At 41.8% G+C, this 16,609-nt stretch overlaps 56 non-coding genes across 56 annotated transcripts; all 56 read right to left on the bottom strand.

The window, feature by feature from the left end:
• Window positions 1–1,931: 1,931 nt before the first annotated feature.
• Trnas-uga (transfer RNA serine (anticodon UGA)) lies at window positions 1,932–2,013 on the bottom strand. The gene has a single exon. It is a non-coding gene; the product is annotated as a tRNA-Ser (tRNA).
• A 192-nt stretch (window positions 2,014–2,205) lies between these two features.
• Trnaf-gaa (transfer RNA phenylalanine (anticodon GAA)) lies at window positions 2,206–2,278 on the bottom strand. The gene has a single exon. It is a non-coding gene; the product is annotated as a tRNA-Phe (tRNA).
• Window positions 2,279–2,432: 154 nt separating this feature from the next.
• Window positions 2,433–2,514, bottom strand: Trnas-aga (transfer RNA serine (anticodon AGA)). Its single transcript has one exon. It is a non-coding gene; the product is annotated as a tRNA-Ser (tRNA).
• Window positions 2,515–2,582: 68 nt separating this feature from the next.
• Trnas-cga (transfer RNA serine (anticodon CGA)) lies at window positions 2,583–2,664 on the bottom strand. The gene has a single exon. It is a non-coding gene; the product is annotated as a tRNA-Ser (tRNA).
• A 324-nt stretch (window positions 2,665–2,988) lies between these two features.
• Trnas-uga (transfer RNA serine (anticodon UGA)) lies at window positions 2,989–3,070 on the bottom strand. Its single transcript has one exon. It is a non-coding gene; the product is annotated as a tRNA-Ser (tRNA).
• Window positions 3,071–3,262: 192 nt separating this feature from the next.
• Trnaf-gaa (transfer RNA phenylalanine (anticodon GAA)) lies at window positions 3,263–3,335 on the bottom strand. The gene has a single exon. It is a non-coding gene; the product is annotated as a tRNA-Phe (tRNA).
• A 154-nt stretch (window positions 3,336–3,489) lies between these two features.
• Trnas-aga (transfer RNA serine (anticodon AGA)) lies at window positions 3,490–3,571 on the bottom strand. The gene has a single exon. It is a non-coding gene; the product is annotated as a tRNA-Ser (tRNA).
• Window positions 3,572–3,639: 68 nt separating this feature from the next.
• Window positions 3,640–3,721, bottom strand: Trnas-cga (transfer RNA serine (anticodon CGA)). Its single transcript has one exon. It is a non-coding gene; the product is annotated as a tRNA-Ser (tRNA).
• Window positions 3,722–4,049: 328 nt separating this feature from the next.
• Trnas-uga (transfer RNA serine (anticodon UGA)) lies at window positions 4,050–4,131 on the bottom strand. Its single transcript has one exon. It is a non-coding gene; the product is annotated as a tRNA-Ser (tRNA).
• A 192-nt stretch (window positions 4,132–4,323) lies between these two features.
• On the bottom strand, window positions 4,324–4,396 carry Trnaf-gaa (transfer RNA phenylalanine (anticodon GAA)). Its single transcript has one exon. It is a non-coding gene; the product is annotated as a tRNA-Phe (tRNA).
• Window positions 4,397–4,550: 154 nt separating this feature from the next.
• Window positions 4,551–4,632, bottom strand: Trnas-aga (transfer RNA serine (anticodon AGA)). The gene has a single exon. It is a non-coding gene; the product is annotated as a tRNA-Ser (tRNA).
• A 68-nt stretch (window positions 4,633–4,700) lies between these two features.
• Window positions 4,701–4,782, bottom strand: Trnas-cga (transfer RNA serine (anticodon CGA)). Its single transcript has one exon. It is a non-coding gene; the product is annotated as a tRNA-Ser (tRNA).
• Window positions 4,783–5,107: 325 nt separating this feature from the next.
• On the bottom strand, window positions 5,108–5,189 carry Trnas-uga (transfer RNA serine (anticodon UGA)). The gene has a single exon. It is a non-coding gene; the product is annotated as a tRNA-Ser (tRNA).
• Window positions 5,190–5,381: 192 nt separating this feature from the next.
• On the bottom strand, window positions 5,382–5,454 carry Trnaf-gaa (transfer RNA phenylalanine (anticodon GAA)). Its single transcript has one exon. It is a non-coding gene; the product is annotated as a tRNA-Phe (tRNA).
• Window positions 5,455–5,608: 154 nt separating this feature from the next.
• Window positions 5,609–5,690, bottom strand: Trnas-aga (transfer RNA serine (anticodon AGA)). The gene has a single exon. It is a non-coding gene; the product is annotated as a tRNA-Ser (tRNA).
• Window positions 5,691–5,758: 68 nt separating this feature from the next.
• Window positions 5,759–5,840, bottom strand: Trnas-cga (transfer RNA serine (anticodon CGA)). The gene has a single exon. It is a non-coding gene; the product is annotated as a tRNA-Ser (tRNA).
• A 324-nt stretch (window positions 5,841–6,164) lies between these two features.
• On the bottom strand, window positions 6,165–6,246 carry Trnas-uga (transfer RNA serine (anticodon UGA)). Its single transcript has one exon. It is a non-coding gene; the product is annotated as a tRNA-Ser (tRNA).
• A 192-nt stretch (window positions 6,247–6,438) lies between these two features.
• Trnaf-gaa (transfer RNA phenylalanine (anticodon GAA)) lies at window positions 6,439–6,511 on the bottom strand. Its single transcript has one exon. It is a non-coding gene; the product is annotated as a tRNA-Phe (tRNA).
• Window positions 6,512–6,665: 154 nt separating this feature from the next.
• Window positions 6,666–6,747, bottom strand: Trnas-aga (transfer RNA serine (anticodon AGA)). Its single transcript has one exon. It is a non-coding gene; the product is annotated as a tRNA-Ser (tRNA).
• Window positions 6,748–6,815: 68 nt separating this feature from the next.
• Trnas-cga (transfer RNA serine (anticodon CGA)) lies at window positions 6,816–6,897 on the bottom strand. Its single transcript has one exon. It is a non-coding gene; the product is annotated as a tRNA-Ser (tRNA).
• A 324-nt stretch (window positions 6,898–7,221) lies between these two features.
• Window positions 7,222–7,303, bottom strand: Trnas-uga (transfer RNA serine (anticodon UGA)). The gene has a single exon. It is a non-coding gene; the product is annotated as a tRNA-Ser (tRNA).
• A 192-nt stretch (window positions 7,304–7,495) lies between these two features.
• On the bottom strand, window positions 7,496–7,568 carry Trnaf-gaa (transfer RNA phenylalanine (anticodon GAA)). The gene has a single exon. It is a non-coding gene; the product is annotated as a tRNA-Phe (tRNA).
• Window positions 7,569–7,723: 155 nt separating this feature from the next.
• Window positions 7,724–7,805, bottom strand: Trnas-aga (transfer RNA serine (anticodon AGA)). The gene has a single exon. It is a non-coding gene; the product is annotated as a tRNA-Ser (tRNA).
• A 68-nt stretch (window positions 7,806–7,873) lies between these two features.
• Window positions 7,874–7,955, bottom strand: Trnas-cga (transfer RNA serine (anticodon CGA)). Its single transcript has one exon. It is a non-coding gene; the product is annotated as a tRNA-Ser (tRNA).
• Window positions 7,956–8,279: 324 nt separating this feature from the next.
• Window positions 8,280–8,361, bottom strand: Trnas-uga (transfer RNA serine (anticodon UGA)). The gene has a single exon. It is a non-coding gene; the product is annotated as a tRNA-Ser (tRNA).
• Window positions 8,362–8,553: 192 nt separating this feature from the next.
• On the bottom strand, window positions 8,554–8,625 carry Trnaf-gaa (transfer RNA phenylalanine (anticodon GAA)). Its single transcript has one exon. It is a non-coding gene; the product is annotated as a tRNA-Phe (tRNA).
• A 188-nt stretch (window positions 8,626–8,813) lies between these two features.
• Trnas-aga (transfer RNA serine (anticodon AGA)) lies at window positions 8,814–8,893 on the bottom strand. Its single transcript has one exon. It is a non-coding gene; the product is annotated as a tRNA-Ser (tRNA).
• A 66-nt stretch (window positions 8,894–8,959) lies between these two features.
• Trnas-cga (transfer RNA serine (anticodon CGA)) lies at window positions 8,960–9,041 on the bottom strand. The gene has a single exon. It is a non-coding gene; the product is annotated as a tRNA-Ser (tRNA).
• Window positions 9,042–9,366: 325 nt separating this feature from the next.
• Trnas-uga (transfer RNA serine (anticodon UGA)) lies at window positions 9,367–9,449 on the bottom strand. The gene has a single exon. It is a non-coding gene; the product is annotated as a tRNA-Ser (tRNA).
• Window positions 9,450–9,638: 189 nt separating this feature from the next.
• Window positions 9,639–9,711, bottom strand: Trnaf-gaa (transfer RNA phenylalanine (anticodon GAA)). The gene has a single exon. It is a non-coding gene; the product is annotated as a tRNA-Phe (tRNA).
• A 153-nt stretch (window positions 9,712–9,864) lies between these two features.
• On the bottom strand, window positions 9,865–9,942 carry Trnas-aga (transfer RNA serine (anticodon AGA)). Its single transcript has one exon. It is a non-coding gene; the product is annotated as a tRNA-Ser (tRNA).
• Window positions 9,943–10,016: 74 nt separating this feature from the next.
• Window positions 10,017–10,097, bottom strand: Trnas-cga (transfer RNA serine (anticodon CGA)). The gene has a single exon. It is a non-coding gene; the product is annotated as a tRNA-Ser (tRNA).
• A 324-nt stretch (window positions 10,098–10,421) lies between these two features.
• Trnas-uga (transfer RNA serine (anticodon UGA)) lies at window positions 10,422–10,503 on the bottom strand. Its single transcript has one exon. It is a non-coding gene; the product is annotated as a tRNA-Ser (tRNA).
• Window positions 10,504–10,694: 191 nt separating this feature from the next.
• Window positions 10,695–10,767, bottom strand: Trnaf-gaa (transfer RNA phenylalanine (anticodon GAA)). Its single transcript has one exon. It is a non-coding gene; the product is annotated as a tRNA-Phe (tRNA).
• A 152-nt stretch (window positions 10,768–10,919) lies between these two features.
• Window positions 10,920–10,993, bottom strand: Trnas-aga (transfer RNA serine (anticodon AGA)). Its single transcript has one exon. It is a non-coding gene; the product is annotated as a tRNA-Ser (tRNA).
• Window positions 10,994–11,061: 68 nt separating this feature from the next.
• Window positions 11,062–11,143, bottom strand: Trnas-cga (transfer RNA serine (anticodon CGA)). Its single transcript has one exon. It is a non-coding gene; the product is annotated as a tRNA-Ser (tRNA).
• A 327-nt stretch (window positions 11,144–11,470) lies between these two features.
• Trnas-uga (transfer RNA serine (anticodon UGA)) lies at window positions 11,471–11,552 on the bottom strand. Its single transcript has one exon. It is a non-coding gene; the product is annotated as a tRNA-Ser (tRNA).
• A 192-nt stretch (window positions 11,553–11,744) lies between these two features.
• Window positions 11,745–11,817, bottom strand: Trnaf-gaa (transfer RNA phenylalanine (anticodon GAA)). Its single transcript has one exon. It is a non-coding gene; the product is annotated as a tRNA-Phe (tRNA).
• Window positions 11,818–11,971: 154 nt separating this feature from the next.
• Window positions 11,972–12,053, bottom strand: Trnas-aga (transfer RNA serine (anticodon AGA)). The gene has a single exon. It is a non-coding gene; the product is annotated as a tRNA-Ser (tRNA).
• A 68-nt stretch (window positions 12,054–12,121) lies between these two features.
• On the bottom strand, window positions 12,122–12,201 carry Trnas-cga (transfer RNA serine (anticodon CGA)). The gene has a single exon. It is a non-coding gene; the product is annotated as a tRNA-Ser (tRNA).
• A 320-nt stretch (window positions 12,202–12,521) lies between these two features.
• On the bottom strand, window positions 12,522–12,603 carry Trnas-uga (transfer RNA serine (anticodon UGA)). The gene has a single exon. It is a non-coding gene; the product is annotated as a tRNA-Ser (tRNA).
• Window positions 12,604–12,795: 192 nt separating this feature from the next.
• Window positions 12,796–12,868, bottom strand: Trnaf-gaa (transfer RNA phenylalanine (anticodon GAA)). Its single transcript has one exon. It is a non-coding gene; the product is annotated as a tRNA-Phe (tRNA).
• Window positions 12,869–13,022: 154 nt separating this feature from the next.
• Window positions 13,023–13,104, bottom strand: Trnas-aga (transfer RNA serine (anticodon AGA)). Its single transcript has one exon. It is a non-coding gene; the product is annotated as a tRNA-Ser (tRNA).
• Window positions 13,105–13,172: 68 nt separating this feature from the next.
• Window positions 13,173–13,254, bottom strand: Trnas-cga (transfer RNA serine (anticodon CGA)). The gene has a single exon. It is a non-coding gene; the product is annotated as a tRNA-Ser (tRNA).
• Window positions 13,255–13,578: 324 nt separating this feature from the next.
• Trnas-uga (transfer RNA serine (anticodon UGA)) lies at window positions 13,579–13,660 on the bottom strand. The gene has a single exon. It is a non-coding gene; the product is annotated as a tRNA-Ser (tRNA).
• Window positions 13,661–13,852: 192 nt separating this feature from the next.
• Window positions 13,853–13,925, bottom strand: Trnaf-gaa (transfer RNA phenylalanine (anticodon GAA)). Its single transcript has one exon. It is a non-coding gene; the product is annotated as a tRNA-Phe (tRNA).
• Window positions 13,926–14,079: 154 nt separating this feature from the next.
• On the bottom strand, window positions 14,080–14,161 carry Trnas-aga (transfer RNA serine (anticodon AGA)). The gene has a single exon. It is a non-coding gene; the product is annotated as a tRNA-Ser (tRNA).
• Window positions 14,162–14,229: 68 nt separating this feature from the next.
• On the bottom strand, window positions 14,230–14,311 carry Trnas-cga (transfer RNA serine (anticodon CGA)). Its single transcript has one exon. It is a non-coding gene; the product is annotated as a tRNA-Ser (tRNA).
• Window positions 14,312–14,635: 324 nt separating this feature from the next.
• Trnas-uga (transfer RNA serine (anticodon UGA)) lies at window positions 14,636–14,717 on the bottom strand. The gene has a single exon. It is a non-coding gene; the product is annotated as a tRNA-Ser (tRNA).
• Window positions 14,718–14,908: 191 nt separating this feature from the next.
• Trnaf-gaa (transfer RNA phenylalanine (anticodon GAA)) lies at window positions 14,909–14,981 on the bottom strand. Its single transcript has one exon. It is a non-coding gene; the product is annotated as a tRNA-Phe (tRNA).
• Window positions 14,982–15,135: 154 nt separating this feature from the next.
• Window positions 15,136–15,217, bottom strand: Trnas-aga (transfer RNA serine (anticodon AGA)). Its single transcript has one exon. It is a non-coding gene; the product is annotated as a tRNA-Ser (tRNA).
• A 68-nt stretch (window positions 15,218–15,285) lies between these two features.
• On the bottom strand, window positions 15,286–15,367 carry Trnas-cga (transfer RNA serine (anticodon CGA)). Its single transcript has one exon. It is a non-coding gene; the product is annotated as a tRNA-Ser (tRNA).
• Window positions 15,368–15,691: 324 nt separating this feature from the next.
• Window positions 15,692–15,773, bottom strand: Trnas-uga (transfer RNA serine (anticodon UGA)). The gene has a single exon. It is a non-coding gene; the product is annotated as a tRNA-Ser (tRNA).
• A 192-nt stretch (window positions 15,774–15,965) lies between these two features.
• On the bottom strand, window positions 15,966–16,038 carry Trnaf-gaa (transfer RNA phenylalanine (anticodon GAA)). The gene has a single exon. It is a non-coding gene; the product is annotated as a tRNA-Phe (tRNA).
• A 154-nt stretch (window positions 16,039–16,192) lies between these two features.
• Window positions 16,193–16,274, bottom strand: Trnas-aga (transfer RNA serine (anticodon AGA)). The gene has a single exon. It is a non-coding gene; the product is annotated as a tRNA-Ser (tRNA).
• A 68-nt stretch (window positions 16,275–16,342) lies between these two features.
• Window positions 16,343–16,424, bottom strand: Trnas-cga (transfer RNA serine (anticodon CGA)). Its single transcript has one exon. It is a non-coding gene; the product is annotated as a tRNA-Ser (tRNA).
• Window positions 16,425–16,609: the final 185 nt, after the last annotated feature.

The raw sequence follows: 16,609 nt of genomic DNA, 5'->3' as shown, positions 1-16,609 counted from the left end.
CAAGGAAACTGTGTAGTGAAGGGATTTCATCATTTTATCATCTGATTGTTTTAGATTAAGTAGATGAAAGCAATGATCACAAATTCTATCACAATAATTTGAGATACTGTTTGGGTTATTGATGAAGTTCTCACCCTGGCGAACAGCATCACACTTTTGAAATAACGGGTCTACCAGCACGTGTTAGAATGATTGTGTTGCAATATTTCTTAGGTCTGTCGAAAATTCCAATTTGTTCAGCTTGTAGACTAAAAATATAAGAATAATAAACTTTGAAAACTATGTACACAACAAACCAAAAGATGCTTTAATGCTGACCCTCACACTTTTAGTATATTATATTAAGATGTTTCCATAGAAGGTTTTGTATTTGAAACAGAGGTAGGTAAGAAGTGTCAAGTTAAACTCTCCAGAAATAGGGGAAGATGTGTTTGATTAGTCTAAATTCTACAAAAATAACTGGCTGGTGAACAAAAACATCTCAGCTCTGGTATTGTTATTGTGTGTGTAACAACAGATATAGATATAATGGCTGATTGGGTTGATTAGAATTAGATTCAAGACAAATGAATTTTATTATAAATACCTGTTGAAGCAGCCTTGGCTTTGGATGCCTTAACTTGTTTGCAAATTACACTCCAGTGCATACTTTTTACCACAATTTGGACAAGAGAACTTTTCGTCCAACTGCTTTCTTGGTTTTCTTGTAGTTTTCTTGGTGGGTGGCTGAACATCATGACCACTGGTGATACCACCACAAAGAAGATGTTCTCGTTCAAGCAAGCAACTGTTGGTATGTTCAAAATATCATCATCTGAACAAACATCTAAAAGTTCATCTTCAGGTTCCCATTTCTCCACAACAATCTCAATCTCCTCTTCAAAATCAATATTACAAAGTTCAGTCGCCATTTTCTGCTTGTCTGGTTGTGTTGTGAAGTGATTTTTTGAATCTTTCTGGTTTTGATTTTTGTTTTGAAAATAATCGAGAATAGAAAACTGCTGTGTCGGCAAAAATAAACGCTCGTGATTGGATCAATAACACCGCAAAGAAGGGTGAACAATATGTTATGATTTTTTAATGATATCTGTTCTCAGCAACATAAAAGGGAAAGCCGCTCGTTGTGTATCCAGAGTTCTCTCTATATTAAATTCATGCTTGGATCGACGAGGCTGAATAATGTTCAAAATGAGTTTAAGATTTAGAAAAAAAGAGCATGAAAGTTCAGACCTTTTTTTTTATAGGTATACAACTTTTTTAATCAAATAGGATCCCGCAATCTGAATCCAAAAAAAAGAACACTTAAAGGACAGTCCAGGGGAAAGATACGGGAATGGTACTTAGTCAAAAAGAGGTAGGGGAATCTGGGGAATGTGCCGCTGGACATGATTGGTACATTTTTTAATGTCCACGAGTACCAGGTACGGTACTTATTTTGATTTATATTCCGTTGGTTTGTACAAAAAAACGCATCCTGAAAGCTTTTTCACATGCACGTAAAATCTTACTTAAGACCTTAGAGAAGGGGGGATTTTCCAAAGCTTACGTAGTGTTTTAAGGCCTTAAGTAGAGTTTGCTTACGTTCAAAAAGTTTTAAACGGATGAAAAAGCTTTTTTCACATATACCTAAAATTTTACTTTAGACCTTACGAAAAATTATTCGTAAGGTTGTCTTTTGGGAATTTCCCCGCCCTTACATACAGTTTTTATCCCTTAAGAGGGTCAACACTTCAAAACTTTTTGAACGTAAGCAAACTCTACTTAAGGCCTTAAAACACTACGTAAGTGTAGGGGAATTCCCCGTTCCTGAAGGTCTTAAGTAAAAGTTTACGTACATGTGAAAAAAGCTTTAATCAATAAAAACTCTATGTAAAGTCGGGGAAATTCCTAAAAGACAAGCTTGTCTCCATGTTCTACATAATCGAACATCTCGCTGCAAGTAGAGTTCGAACCTACGCGGGAAGATCCCATTAGATTTCAAGTCTAACGCCTTAACCACTCGGCCATCGCAGCACATCTTCATCAAAGATATTGGGTGTGGCAATTATCTGTAGAACTTTAAAGTAACATTTGCAAAAAGCTTAAAAAACTATAAGAATCTAACATTTTCAATTCTCCACTTTATTGAGATACACATATTTTCTGAGGCACTGATCAGCAGCTATCCGATGACTGTCATACCATTTTCAAAAGTGGATTTGAACCTGCCGCGACCCGGGATTGAACCAGGGACCTTCAGATCTTCAGTCTGACGCTCTCCCAACTGAGCTATCGCGGCTGATTATTACAACACCTACAGCTAGCCCAAACCCACTATCCCTTCACTATACATTAAATAGTCGACTTGTTGTAGGTCAATTGCAGTTGAAAGATCTTCAAACATGGTGACGCACAACTTCAATGAAAAGTCACTCCTTCCTAAACACAGAGCACGCTGCGAGTAGGATTCGAACCTACGCGGGAAGATCCCATTTGATTTCTAGTCAAACGCCTTAACCACTCGGCCATCGCAGCTTGTGCATGCCTCACCTTCCAATCGAAACCATCCCTGGGTTTATTCCAAAGATTTTAAAGTTAATCAACGCTGCAAGTAGGATTCGAACCTACGCGGGAAGATCCCATTTGATTTCGAGTCAAACGCCTTAACCACTCGGCCATTGCAGCCTCAAAACTGGTGAAAGAGTTTTTGGAGTACCCTATTCACTCCTTTGAAAGATAGAGGTTTTGTTTGACACTTTCACAAAGTTTTCGACAAGTGAGGAATATGTTGGAATAAGTGCTTATCATTACCAATAATACTCCTTTTTTTGAAGTTGAATATGGCGAAAGTGCAGCACACATCGTGTTTCTGCGAGTATCACGGTGCGGCGATATTTGTCTCTCTTCTTAAGCAGCAGCAGCCTCGTCGTTATAAGTCGTTAGTAATTTCCTGAGCAACTTATCAACATATGCTACATTATTCTTCATGTTCTACATAATCGAACATCTCGCTGCGAGTAGGGTTCGAACCTACGCGGGAAGATCCCATTAGATTTCAAGTCTAACGCCTTAACCACTCGGCCATCGCAGCACATCTTCATCAAAGATATTGGGTGTGGCAATTATCTGTAGAACTTTAAAGTAACATTTGCAAAAAGCTTAAAAAACTATAAGAATCTAACATTTTCAATTCTCCACTTTATTGAGATACACATATTTTCTGAGGCACTGATCAGCAGCTATCCGATGACTGTCATACCATTTTCAAAAGTGGATTTGAACCTGCCGCGACCCGGGATTGAACCAGGGACCTTCAGATCTTCAGTCTGACGCTCTCCCAACTGAGCTATCGCGGCTGATTACTGCAACACCTACAGCTAGCCCAATCCCACTATCCCTTCACTATACATTAAATAGTCGACTTGTTGTAGGTCAATTGCAGTTGAAAGATCTTCAAACATGGTGACGCACAACTTCAATGAAAAGTCACTCCTTCCTAAACACAGAGCACGCTGCGAATAGGATTCGAACCTACGCGGGAAGATCCCATTTGATTTCTAGTCAAACGCCTTAACCACTCAGCCATCGCAGCTTGTGCATGCCTCACCTTCCAATCGAAACCATCCCTGGGTTTATTCCAAAGATTTTAAAGTTAATCAACGCTGCAAGTAGGATTCGAACCTACGCGGGAAGATCCCATTTGATTTCGAGTCAAACGCCTTAACCACTCGGCCATTGCAGCCTCAAAACTGGTGAAAGAGTTTTTGGAGTACCCTATTCACTCCTTTGAAAGATAGAGGCTTTGTTTGACACTTTCACAAAGTTTTTGACAAGTGAGGAATATGTTGGAATAAGTGCTTATCATTACCAATAATACTCCTCCTTTTTTTTGAAGTTGAATATGGCGAAAGTGCAGCACACATCGTGTTTCTGCGAGTATCACGGTGCGGCGATATTTGTCTCTCTTCCTAAGCAGCAGCAGCCTCGTCGTTATAAGTCGTTAGTAATTTCCTGAGCAACTTATCAACATATGCTACATTATTCTTCATGTTCTACATAATCGAACATCTCGCTGCGAGTAGGGTTCGAACCTACGCGGGAAGATCCCATTAGATTTCAAGTCTAACGCCTTAACCACTCGGCCATCGCAGCACATCTTTATCAAAGATATTGGGTGTGGCAATTATCTGTAGAACTTTAAAGTAACATTTGCAAAAAGCTTAAAAAACTATAAGAATCTAACATTTTCAATTCTCCACTTTATTGAGATACACATATTTTCTGAGGCACTGATCAGCAGCTATCCGATGACTGTCATACCATTTTCAAAAGTGGATTTGAACCTGCCGCGACCCGGGATTGAACCAGGGACCTTCAGATCTTCAGTCTGACGCTCTCCCAACTGAGCTATCGCGGCTGATTACTGCAACACCTACAGCTAGCCCAATCCCACTATCCCTTCACTATACATTAAATAGTCGACTTGTTGTAGGTCAATTGCAGTTGAAAGATCTTCAAACATGGTGACGCACAACTTCAATGAAAAGTCACTCCTTCCTAAACACAGAGCACGCTGCGAGTAGGATTCGAACCTACGCGGGAAGATCCCATTTGATTTCTAGTCAAACGCCTTAACCACTCGGCCATCGCAGCTTGTGCATGCCTCACCTTCCAATCGAAACCATCCCTGGGCTTATTCCAAAGATTTTAAAGTTAATCAACGCTGCAAGTAGGATTCGAACCTACGCGGGAAGATCCCATTTGATTTCGAGTCAAACGCCTTAACCACTCGGCCATTGCAGCCTCAAAACTGGTGAAAGAGTTTTTTGGAGTACCCTATTCACTCCTTTGAAAGATAGAGGCTTTGTTTGACACTTTCACAAAGTTTTTGACAAGTGAGGAATATGTTGGAATAAGTGCTTATCATTACCAATAATACTCCTTTTTTTGAAGTTGAATATGGCGAAAGTGCAGCACACATCGTGTTTCTGCGAGTATCACGGTGCGGCGATATTTGTCTCTCTTCCTAAGCAGCAGCAGCCTCGTCGTTATAAGTCGTTAGTAATTTCCTGAGCAACTTATCAACATATGCTACATTATTCTTCATGTTCTACATAATCGAACATCTCGCTGCGAGTAGGGTTCGAACCTACGCGGGAAGATCCCATTAGATTTCAAGTCTAACGCCTTAACCACTCGGCCATCGCAGCACATCTTTATCAAAGATATTGGGTGTGGCAATTATCTGTAGAACTTTAAAGTAACATTTGCAAAAAGCTTAAAAAACTATAAGAATCTAACATTTTCAATTCTCCACTTTATTGAGATACACATATTTTCTGAGGCACTGATCAGCAGCTATCCGATGACTGTCATACCATTTTCAAAAGTGGATTTGAACCTGCCGCGACCCGGGATTGAACCAGGGACCTTCAGATCTTCAGTCTGACGCTCTCCCAACTGAGCTATCGCGGCTGATTACTGCAACACCTACAGCTAGCCCAATCCCACTATCCCTTCACTATACATTAAATAGTCGACTTGTTGTAGGTCAATTGCAGTTGAAAGATCTTCAAACATGGTGACGCACAACTTCAATGAAAAGTCACTCCTTCCTAAACACAGAGCACGCTGCGAGTAGGATTCGAACCTACGCGGGAAGATCCCATTTGATTTCTAGTCAAACGCCTTAACCACTCGGCCATCGCAGCTTGTGCATGCCTCACCTTCCAATCGAAACCATCCCTGGGTTTATTCCAAAGATTTTAAAGTTAATCAACGCTGCAAGTAGGATTCGAACCTACGCGGGAAGATCCCATTTGATTTCGAGTCAAACGCCTTAACCACTCGGCCATTGCAGCCTCAAAACTGGTGAAAGAGTTTTTGGAGTACCCTATTCACTCCTTTGAAAGATAGAGGCTTTGTTTGACACTTTCACAAAGTTTTTGACAAGTGAGGAATATGTTGGAATAAGTGCTTATCATTACCAATAATACTCCTTTTTTTGAAGTTGAATATGGCGAAAGTGCAGCACACATCGTGTTTCTGCGAGTATCACGGTGCGGCGATATTTGTCTCTCTTCCTAAGCAGCAGCAGCCTCGTCGTTATAAGTCGTTAGTAATTTCCTGAGCAACTTATCAACATATGCTACATTATTCTTCATGTTCTACATAATCGAACATCTCGCTGCGAGTAGGGTTCGAACCTACGCGGGAAGATCCCATTAGATTTCAAGTCTAACGCCTTAACCACTCGGCCATCGCAGCACATCTTTATCAAAGATATTGGGTGTGGCAATTATCTGTAGAACTTTAAAGTAACATTTGCAAAAAGCTTAAAAAACTATAAGAATCTAACATTTTCAATTCTCCACTTTATTGAGATACACATATTTTCTGAGGCACTGATCAGCAGCTATCCGATGACTGTCATACCATTTTCAAAAGTGGATTTGAACCTGCCGCGACCCGGGATTGAACCAGGGACCTTCAGATCTTCAGTCTGACGCTCTCCCAACTGAGCTATCGCGGCTGATTACTGCAACACCTACAGCTAGCCCAATCCCACTATCCCTTCACTATACATTAAATAGTCGACTTGTTGTAGGTCAATTGCAGTTGAAAGATCTTCAAACATGGTGACGCACAACTTCAATGAAAAGTCACTCCTTCCTAAACACAGAGCACGCTGCGAGTAGGATTCGAACCTACGCGGGAAGATCCCATTTGATTTCTAGTCAAACGCCTTAACCACTCGGCCATCGCAGCTTGTGCATGCCTCACCTTCCAATCGAAACCATCCCTGGGTTTATTCCAAAGATTTTAAAGTTAATCAACGCTGCAAGTAGGATTCGAACCTACGCGGGAAGATCCCATTTGATTTCGAGTCAAACGCCTTAACCACTCGGCCATTGCAGCCTCAAAACTGGTGAAAGAGTTTTTGGAGTACCCTATTCACTCCTTTGAAAGATAGAGGCTTTGTTTGACACTTTCACAAAGTTTTTGACAAGTGAGGAATATGTTGGAATAAGTGCTTATCATTACCAATAATACTCCTTTTTTTGAAGTTGAATATGGCGAAAGTGCAGCACACATCGTGTTTCTGCGAGTATCACGGTGCGGCGATATTTGTCTCTCTTCCTAAGCAGCAGCAGCCTCGTCGTTATAAGTCGTTAGTAATTTCCTGAGCAACTTATCAACATATGCTACATTATTCTTCATGTTCTACATAATCGAACATCTCGCTGCGAGTAGGGTTCGAACCTACGCGGGAAGATCCCATTAGATTTCAAGTCTAACGCCTTAACCACTCGGCCATCGCAGCACATCTTTATCAAAGATATTGGGTGTGGCAATTATCTGTAGAACTTTAAAGTAACATTTGCAAAAAGCTTAAAAAACTATAAGAATCTAACATTTTCAATTCTCCACTTTATTGAGATACACATATTTTCTGAGGCACTGATCAGCAGCTATCCGATGACTGTCATACCATTTTCAAAAGTGGATTTGAACCTGCCGCGACCCGGGATTGAACCAGGGACCTTCAGATCTTCAGTCTGACGCTCTCCCAACTGAGCTATCGCGGCTGATTACTGCAACACCTACAGCTAGCCCAATCCCACTATCCCTTCACTATACATTAAATAGTCGACTTGTTGTAGGTCAATTGCAGTTGAAAGATCTTCAAACATGGTGACGCACAACTTCAATGAAAAGTCACTCCCTTCCTAAACACAGAGCACGCTGCGAGTAGGATTCGAACCTACGCGGGAAGATCCCATTTGATTTCTAGTCAAACGCCTTAACCACTCGGCCATCGCAGCTTGTGCATGCCTCACCTTCCAATCGAAACCATCCCTGGGTTTATTCCAAAGATTTTAAAGTTAATCAACGCTGCAAGTAGGATTCGAACCTACGCGGGAAGATCCCATTTGATTTCGAGTCAAACGCCTTAACCACTCGGCCATTGCAGCCTCAAAACTGGTGAAAGAGTTTTTGGAGTACCCTATTCACTCCTTTGAAAGATAGAGGCTTTGTTTGACACTTTCACAAAGTTTTTGACAAGTGAGGAATATGTTGGAATAAGTGCTTATCATTACCAATAATACTCCTTTTTTTGAAGTTGAATATGGCGAAAGTGCAGCACACATCGTGTTTCTGCGAGTATCACGGTGCGGCGATATTTGTCTCTCTTCCTAAGCAGCAGCAGCCTCGTCGTTATAAGTCGTTAGTAATTTCCTGAGCAACTTATCAACATATGCTACATTATTCTTCATGTTCTACATAATCGAACATCTCGCTGCGAGTAGGGTTCGAACCTACGCGGGAAGATCCCATTAGATTTCAAGTCTAACGCCTTAACCACTCGGCCATCGCAGCACATCTTTATTAAAGATATTGGGTGTGGCAATTATCTGTAGAACTTTAAAGTAACATTTGCAAAAAGCTTAAAAAACTATAAGAATCTAACATTTTCAATTCTCCACTTTATTGAGATACACATATTTTCTGAGGCACTGATCAGCAGCTATCCGATGACTGTCATACCATTTTCAAAAGTGGATTTGAACCTGCCGCCACCCGGGATTGAACCAGGACCTTCAGATCTTCAGTCTGACGCTCTCCCAACTGAGCTATCGCGGCTGATTACTGCAACACCTACAGCTAGCCCAATCCCACTATCCCTTCACTATACATTAAATAGTCGACTTGTTGTAGGTCAATTGCAGTTGAAAGATCTTCAAACATGGTGACGCACAACTTCAAAAAGATCTTCAAAATGGTGACGCACAACTTCAATGAAAAGGTCACTCCTTCCTAAACACAGAGCACGCTGCGAGTAGGATTCGAACCTACGGCGGAAGATCCCATTGGATTTCTAGTCAAACGCCTTACCACTCGGCATCGCAGCTTGTGCATGCCTCCTTCCAATCGAAACCATCCCTGGGTTTATTCCAAAGATTTTAAAGTTAATCAACGCTGCAAGTAGGATTCGAACCTACGCGGGAAGATCCCATTTGATTTCGAGTCAAACGCCTTAACCACTCGGCCATTGCAGCCCTCAAAACTGGTGAAAGAGTTTTTGGAGTACCCTATTCACTCCTTTGAAAGATAGAGGTCTTGTTTGACACTTTCACAAAGTTTTTTGACAAGTGAGGAATATGTTGGAATAAGTGCTTATCATTACCATAATACTCCTTTTTTTTGAAGTTGAATATGGCGAAAGTGCAGCACACATCGTGTTTCTGCGAGTATCACGGTGCGGCGATATTTGTCTCTCTTCCTAAGCAGCAGCAGCCTCGTCGTTATAAGTCGTTAGTAATTTCCTGAGCAACTTATCAACATATGCTACATATTCTTCATGTTCTACATAATCGAACATCTCGCTGCGAGTAGGGTTCGAACCTACGCGGGAAGATCCCATTAGATTTCAAGTCTAACGCCTTACCACACTCGGCCATCGCAGCACTCTTCATCAAAGATATTGGGTGTGGCAATTATCTGTAGAACTTTAAGTAACATTTGCAAAAAGCTTAAAAAACTTAAGAATCTAACATTTTCAATTCTCCACTTTATTGAGATACACATATTTTCTGAGGCACTGATCAGCAGCTATCCGATGACTGTCATACCATTTTCAAAAGTGGATTTGAACCTGCCGCGACCCGGGATTGAACCAGGGACCTTCAGATCTTCAGTCTGACGCTCTCCCAACTGAGCTATCGCGGCTGATTATTACAACACCTACAGCTAGCCCAAACCCACTATCCCTTCACTATACTTAAATAGTCGACTTGTTGTAGGTCAATTGCAGTTGAAAGATCTTCAAACATGGTGACGCACAACTTCAATGAAAAGTCACTCCTTCCTAAACACAGAGCACGCTGCGAGTAGGATTCGAACCTACGCGGGAAGATCCCATTTGATTTCTAGTCAAACGCCTTAACCACTCGGCCATCCATCGAGCTTGTGCATGCCTCACCTTCAATCGAAACCATCCCTGGGTTTATTCCAAAGATTTTAAAGTTAATCAACGCTGCAAGTAGGATTCGAACCTACGCGGGAAGATCCCATTTGATTTCGAGTCAAACGCCTTAACCACTCGGCCTTGCAGCCTCAAAACTGGTGAAAGAGTTTTTGGAGTACCCTATTCACTCCTTTGAAAGATAGAGGCTTTGTTTGACACTTTCACAAAGTTTTTGACAAGTGAGGAATATGTTGGAATAAGTGCTTATCATTACCAATAATACCTTTTTTTGAAGTTGAATATGGCGAAAGTGCAGCACACATCGTGTTTCTTGCGAGTATCACGGTGCGGCGATATTTGTCTCTCTCTTCCTAGCAGCAGCAGCCTCGTCGTTATAAGTCGTTAGTAATTTCCTGAGCAACTTATCAACATATGCTACATTATTCTTCATGTTCTACATAATCGAACATCTCGCTGCGAGTAGGGTTCGAACCTACGCGGGAAGATCCCATTAGATTTCAAGTCTAACGCCTTAACCACTCGGCCATCGCAGCACATCTTTATCAAAGATATTGGGTGTGGCAATTATCTGTAGAACTTTAAAGTAACATTTGCAAAAAGCTTAAAAACTATAAGAATCTAACATTTTCAATTCTCCACTTTATTGAGATACACATATTTTCTGAGGCACTGATCAGCAGCTATCCGATGACTGTCATACCATTTTCAAAAGTGGATTTGAACCTGCCGCGACCCGGGATTGAACCAGGGACCTTCAGATCTTCAGTCTGACGCTCTCCCAACTGAGCTATCGCGGCTGATTACTGCAACACCTACAGCTAGCCCAATCCCACTATCCCTCACTATACATTAAATAGTCGACTTGTTGTAGGTCAATTGCAGTTGAAAGATCTTCAAACATGGTGACGCACAACTTCAATGAAAAGTCACTCCTTCCTAAACAAGAGCACGCTGCGAGTAGGATTCGAACCTACATCCCATTTGATTTCTAGTCAAACGCCTTAACCACTCGGCCATCGCAGCTTGTGCATGCCTCACCTTCCAATCGAAACCATCCCTGGGTTTATTCCAAAGATTTTAAAGTTAATCAACGCTGCAAGTAGGATTCGAACCTACGCGGGAAGATCCCATTTGATTTCGAGTCAAACGCCTTAACCACTCGGCCATTGCAGCCTCAAAACTGGTGAAAGAGTTTTTGGAGTACCCTATTCACTCCTTTGAAAGATAGAGGCTTTGTTTGACACTTTCACAAAGTTTTTGACAAGTGAGGAATATGTTGGAATAAGTGCTTATCATTACCAATAATACTACTCCTTTTTTTGAAGTTGAATATGGCGAAAGTGCAGCACACATCGTGTTTCTGCGAGTATCACGGTGCGGCGATATTTGTCTCTCTTCCTAAGCAGCAGCAGCCTCGTCGTTATAAGTCGTTAGTAATTTCCTGAGCAACTTATCAACATATGCTACATTATTCTTCATGTTCTACATAATCGAACATCTCGCTGCGAGTAGGGTTCGAACCTACGCGGGAAGATCCCATTAGATTTCAAGTCTAACGCCTTAACCACTCGGCCATCGCAGCACATCTTTATCAAAGATATTGGGTGTGGCAATTATCTGTAGAACTTTAAAGTAACATTTGCAAAAAGCTTAAAAAACTATAAGAATCTAACATTTTCAATTCTCCACTTTATTGAGATACACATATTTTCTGAGGCACTGATCAGCAGCTATCCGATGACTGTCATACCATTTTCAAAAGTGGATTTGAACCTGCCGCGACCCGGGATTGAACCAGGGACCTTCAGATCTTCAGTCTGACGCTCTCCCAACTGAGCTATCGCGGCTGATTACTGCAACACCTACAGCTAGCCCAATCCCACTATCCCTTCACTATACATTAAATAGTCGACTTGTTGTAGGTCAATTGCAGTTGAAAGATCTTCAAACATGGTGACGCACAACTTCAATGAAAAGTCACTCCTTCCTAAACACAGAGCACGCTGCGAGTAGGATTCGAACCTACGCGGGAAGATCCCATTTGATTTCTAGTCAAACGCCTTAACCACTCGGCCATCGCAGCTTGTGCATGCCTCACCTTCCAATCGAAACCATCCCTGGGTTTATTCCAAAGATTTTAAAGTTAATCAACGCTGCAAGTAGGATTCGAACCTACGCGGGAATCCCATTTGATTTCGAGTCAAACGCCTTAACCACTCGGCCATTGCAGCCTCAAAACTGGAAAGAGTTTTTGGAGTACCCTATTCACTCCTTTGAAAGATAGAGGCTTTGTTTGACACTTTCACAAAGTTTTTGACAAGTGAGGAATATGTTGGAATAAGTGCTTATCATTACCAATAATACTCCTTTTTTTGAAGTTGAATATGGCGAAAGTGCAGCACACATCGTGTTTCTGCGAGTATCACGGCGGCGATATTTGTCTCTCTTCCTAAGCAGCAGCAGCCTCGTCGTTATAAGTCGTTAGTAATTTCCTGAGCAACTTATCAACATATGCTACATTATTCTTCATGTTCTACATAATCGAACATCTCGCTGCGAGTAGGGTTCGAACCTACGCGGGAAGATCCCATTAGATTTCAAGTCTAACGCCTTAACCACTCGGCCATCGCAGCACATCTTTATCAAAGATATTGGGTGTGGCAATTATCTGTAGAACTTTAAAGTAACATTTGCAAAAAGCTTAAAAAACTATAAGAATCTAACATTTTCAATTCTCCACTTTATTGAGATACACATATTTTCTGAGGCACTGATCAGCAGCTATCCGATGACTGTCATACCATTTTCAAAAGTGGATTTGAACCTGCCGCGACCCGGGATTGAACCAGGGACCTTCAGATCTTCAGTCTGACGCTCTCCCAACTGAGCTATCGCGGCTGATTACTGCAACACCTACAGCTAGCCCAATCCCACTATCCCTTCACTATACATTAAATAGTCGACTTGTTGTAGGTCAATTGCAGTTGAAAGATCTTCAAACATGGTGACGCACAACTTCAATGAAAAGTCACTCCTTCCTAAACACAGAGCACGCTGCGAGTAGGATTCGAACCTACGCGGGAAGATCCCATTTGATTTCTAGTCAAACGCCTTAACCACTCGGCCATCGCAGCTTGTGCATGCCTCACCTTCCAATCGAAACCATCCCTGGGTTTATTCCAAAGATTTTAAAGTTAATCAACGCTGCAAGTAGGATTCGAACCTACGCGGGAAGATCCCATTTGATTTCGAGTCAAACGCCTTAACCACTCGGCCATTGCAGCCTCAAAACTGGTGAAAGAGTTTTTGGAGTACCCTATTCACTCCTTTGAAAGATAGAGGCTTTGTTTGACACTTTCACAAAGTTTTTGACAAGTGAGGAATATGTTGGAATAAGTGCTTATCATTACCAATAATACTCCTTTTTTTGAAGTTGAATATGGCGAAAGTGCAGCACACATCGTGTTTCTGCGAGTATCACGGTGCGGCGATATTTGTCTCTCTTCCTAAGCAGCAGCAGCCTCGTCGTTATAAGTCGTTAGTAATTTCCTGAGCAACTTATCAACATATGCTACATTATTCTTCATGTTCTACATAATCGAACATCTCGCTGCGAGTAGGGTTCGAACCTACGCGGGAAGATCCCATTAGATTTCAAGTCTAACGCCTTAACCACTCGGCCATCGCAGCACATCTTTATCAAAGATATTGGGTGTGGCAATTATCTGTAGAACTTTAAAGTAACATTTGCAAAAAGCTTAAAAAACTATAAGAATCTAACATTTTCAATTCTCCACTTTATTGAGATACACATATTTTCTGAGGCACTGATCAGCAGCTATCCGATGACTGTCATACCATTTTCAAAAGTGGATTTGAACCTGCCGCGACCCGGGATTGAACCAGGGACCTTCAGATCTTCAGTCTGACGCTCTCCCAACTGAGCTATCGCGGCTGATTACTGCAACACCTACAGCTAGCCCAATCCCACTATCCCTTCACTATACATTAAATAGTCGACTTGTTGTAGGTCAATTGCAGTTGAAAGATCTTCAAACATGGTGACGCACAACTTCAATGAAAAGTCACTCCTTCCTAAACACAGAGCACGCTGCGAGTAGGATTCGAACCTACGCGGGAAGATCCCATTTGATTTCTAGTCAAACGCCTTAACCACTCGGCCATCGCAGCTTGTGCATGCCTCACCTTCCAATCGAAACCATCCCTGGGTTTATTCCAAAGATTTTAAAGTTAATCAACGCTGCAAGTAGGATTCGAACCTACGCGGGAAGATCCCATTTGATTTCGAGTCAAACGCCTTAACCACTCGGCCATTGCAGCCTCAAAACTGGTGAAAGAGTTTTTGGAGTACCCTATTCACTCCTTTGAAAGATAGAGGCTTTGTTTGACACTTTCACAAAGTTTTTGACAAGTGAGGAATATGTTGGAATAAGTGCTTATCATTACCAATAATACTCCTTTTTTTGAAGTTGAATATGGCGAAAGTGCAGCACACACCGTGTTTCTGCGAGTATCACGGTGCGGCGATATTTGTCTCTCTTCCTAAGCAGCAGCAGCCTCGTCGTTATAAGTCGTTAGTAATTTCCTGAGCAACTTATCAACATATGCTACATTATTCTTCATGTTCTACATAATCGAACATCTCGCTGCGAGTAGGGTTCGAACCTACGCGGGAAGATCCCATTAGATTTCAAGTCTAACGCCTTAACCACTCGGCCATCGCAGCACATCTTTATCAAAGATATCGGTGTGGCAATTATCTGTAGAACTTTAAAGTAACATTTGCAAAAAGCTTAAAAAACTATAAGAATCTAACATTTTCAATTCTCCACTTTATTGAGATACACATATTTTCTGAGGCACTGATCAGCAGCTATCCGATGACTGTCATACCATTTTCAAAAGTGGATTTGAACCTGCCGCGACCCGGGATTGAACCAGGGACCTTCAGATCTTCAGTCTGACGCTCTCCCAACTGAGCTATCGCGGCTGATTACTGCAACACCTACAGCTAGCCCAATCCCACTATCCCTTCACTATACATTAAATAGTCGACTTGTTGTAGGTCAATTGCAGTTGAAAGATCTTCAAACATGGTGACGCACAACTTCAATGAAAAGTCACTCCTTCCTAAACACAGAGCACGCTGCGAGTAGGATTCGAACCTACGCGGGAAGATCCCATTTGATTTCTAGTCAAACGCCTTAACCACTCGGCCATCGCAGCTTGTGCATGCCTCACCTTCCAATCGAAACCATCCCTGGGTTTATTCCAAAGATTTTAAAGTTAATCAACGCTGCAAGTAGGATTCGAACCTACGCGGGAAGATCCCATTTGATTTCGAGTCAAACGCCTTAACCACTCGGCCATTGCAGCCTCAAAACTGGTGAAAGAGTTTTTGGAGTACCCTATTCACTCCTTTGAAAGATAGAGGCTTTGTTTGACACTTTCACAAAGTTTTTGACAAGTGAGGAATATGTTGGAATAAGTGCTTATCATTACCAATAATACTCCTTTTTTTGAAGTTGAATATGGCGAAAGTGCAGCACACATCGTGTTTCTGCGAGTATCACGGTGCGGCGATATTTGTCTCTCTTCCTAAGCAGCAGCAGCCTCGTCGTTATAAGTCGTTAGTAATTTCCTGAGCAACTTATCAACATATGCTACATTATTCTTCATGTTCTACATAATCGAACATCTCGCTGCGAGTAGGGTTCGAACCTACGCGGGAAGATCCCATTAGATTTCAAGTCTAACGCCTTAACCACTCGGCCATCGCAGCACATCTTTATCAAAGATATTGGGTGTGGCAATTATCTGTAGAACTTTAAAGTAACATTTGCAAAAAGCTTAAAAAACTATAAGAATCTAACATTTTCAATTCTCCACTTTATTGAGATACACATATTTTCTGAGGCACTGATCAGCAGCTATCCGATGACTGTCATACCATTTTCAAAAGTGGATTTGAACCTGCCGCGACCCGGGATTGAACCAGGGACCTTCAGATCTTCAGTCTGACGCTCTCCCAACTGAGCTATCGCGGCTGATTACTGCAACACCTACAGCTAGCCCAATCCCACTATCCCTTCACTATACATTAAATAGTCGACTTGTTGTAGGTCAATTGCAGTTGAAAGATCTTCAAACATGGTGACGCACAACTTCAATGAAAAGTCACTCCTTCCTAAACACAGAGCACGCTGCGAGTAGGATTCGAACCTACGCGGGAAGATCCCATTTGATTTCTAGTCAAACGCCTTAACCACTCGGCCATCGCAGCTTGTGCATGCCTCACCTTCCAATCGAAACCATCCCTGGGTTTATTCCAAAGATTTTAAAGTTAATCAACGCTGCAAGTAGGATTCGAACCTACGCGGGAAGATCCCATTTGATTTCGAGTCAAACGCCTTAACCACTCGGCCATTGCAGCCTCAAAACTGGTGAAAGAGTTTTTGGAGTACCCTATTCACTCCTTTGAAAGATAGAGGCTTTGTTTGACACTTTCACAAAGTTTTTGACAAGTGAGGAATATGTTGGAATAAGTGCTTATCATTACCAATAATACTCCTTTTTTTTGAAGTTGAATATGGCGAAAGTGCAGCACACATCGTGTTT

Source organism: Clytia hemisphaerica, unplaced genomic scaffold (genome assembly GCF_902728285.1).
Source record: "Clytia hemisphaerica strain Z4C2 unplaced genomic scaffold, Clytia hemisphaerica genome assembly, whole genome shotgun sequence".
NCBI lineage: Eukaryota > Metazoa > Cnidaria > Hydrozoa > Leptothecata > Clytiidae > Clytia > Clytia hemisphaerica.
This window is presented reverse-complemented; position numbering and strand designations above follow the sequence as displayed.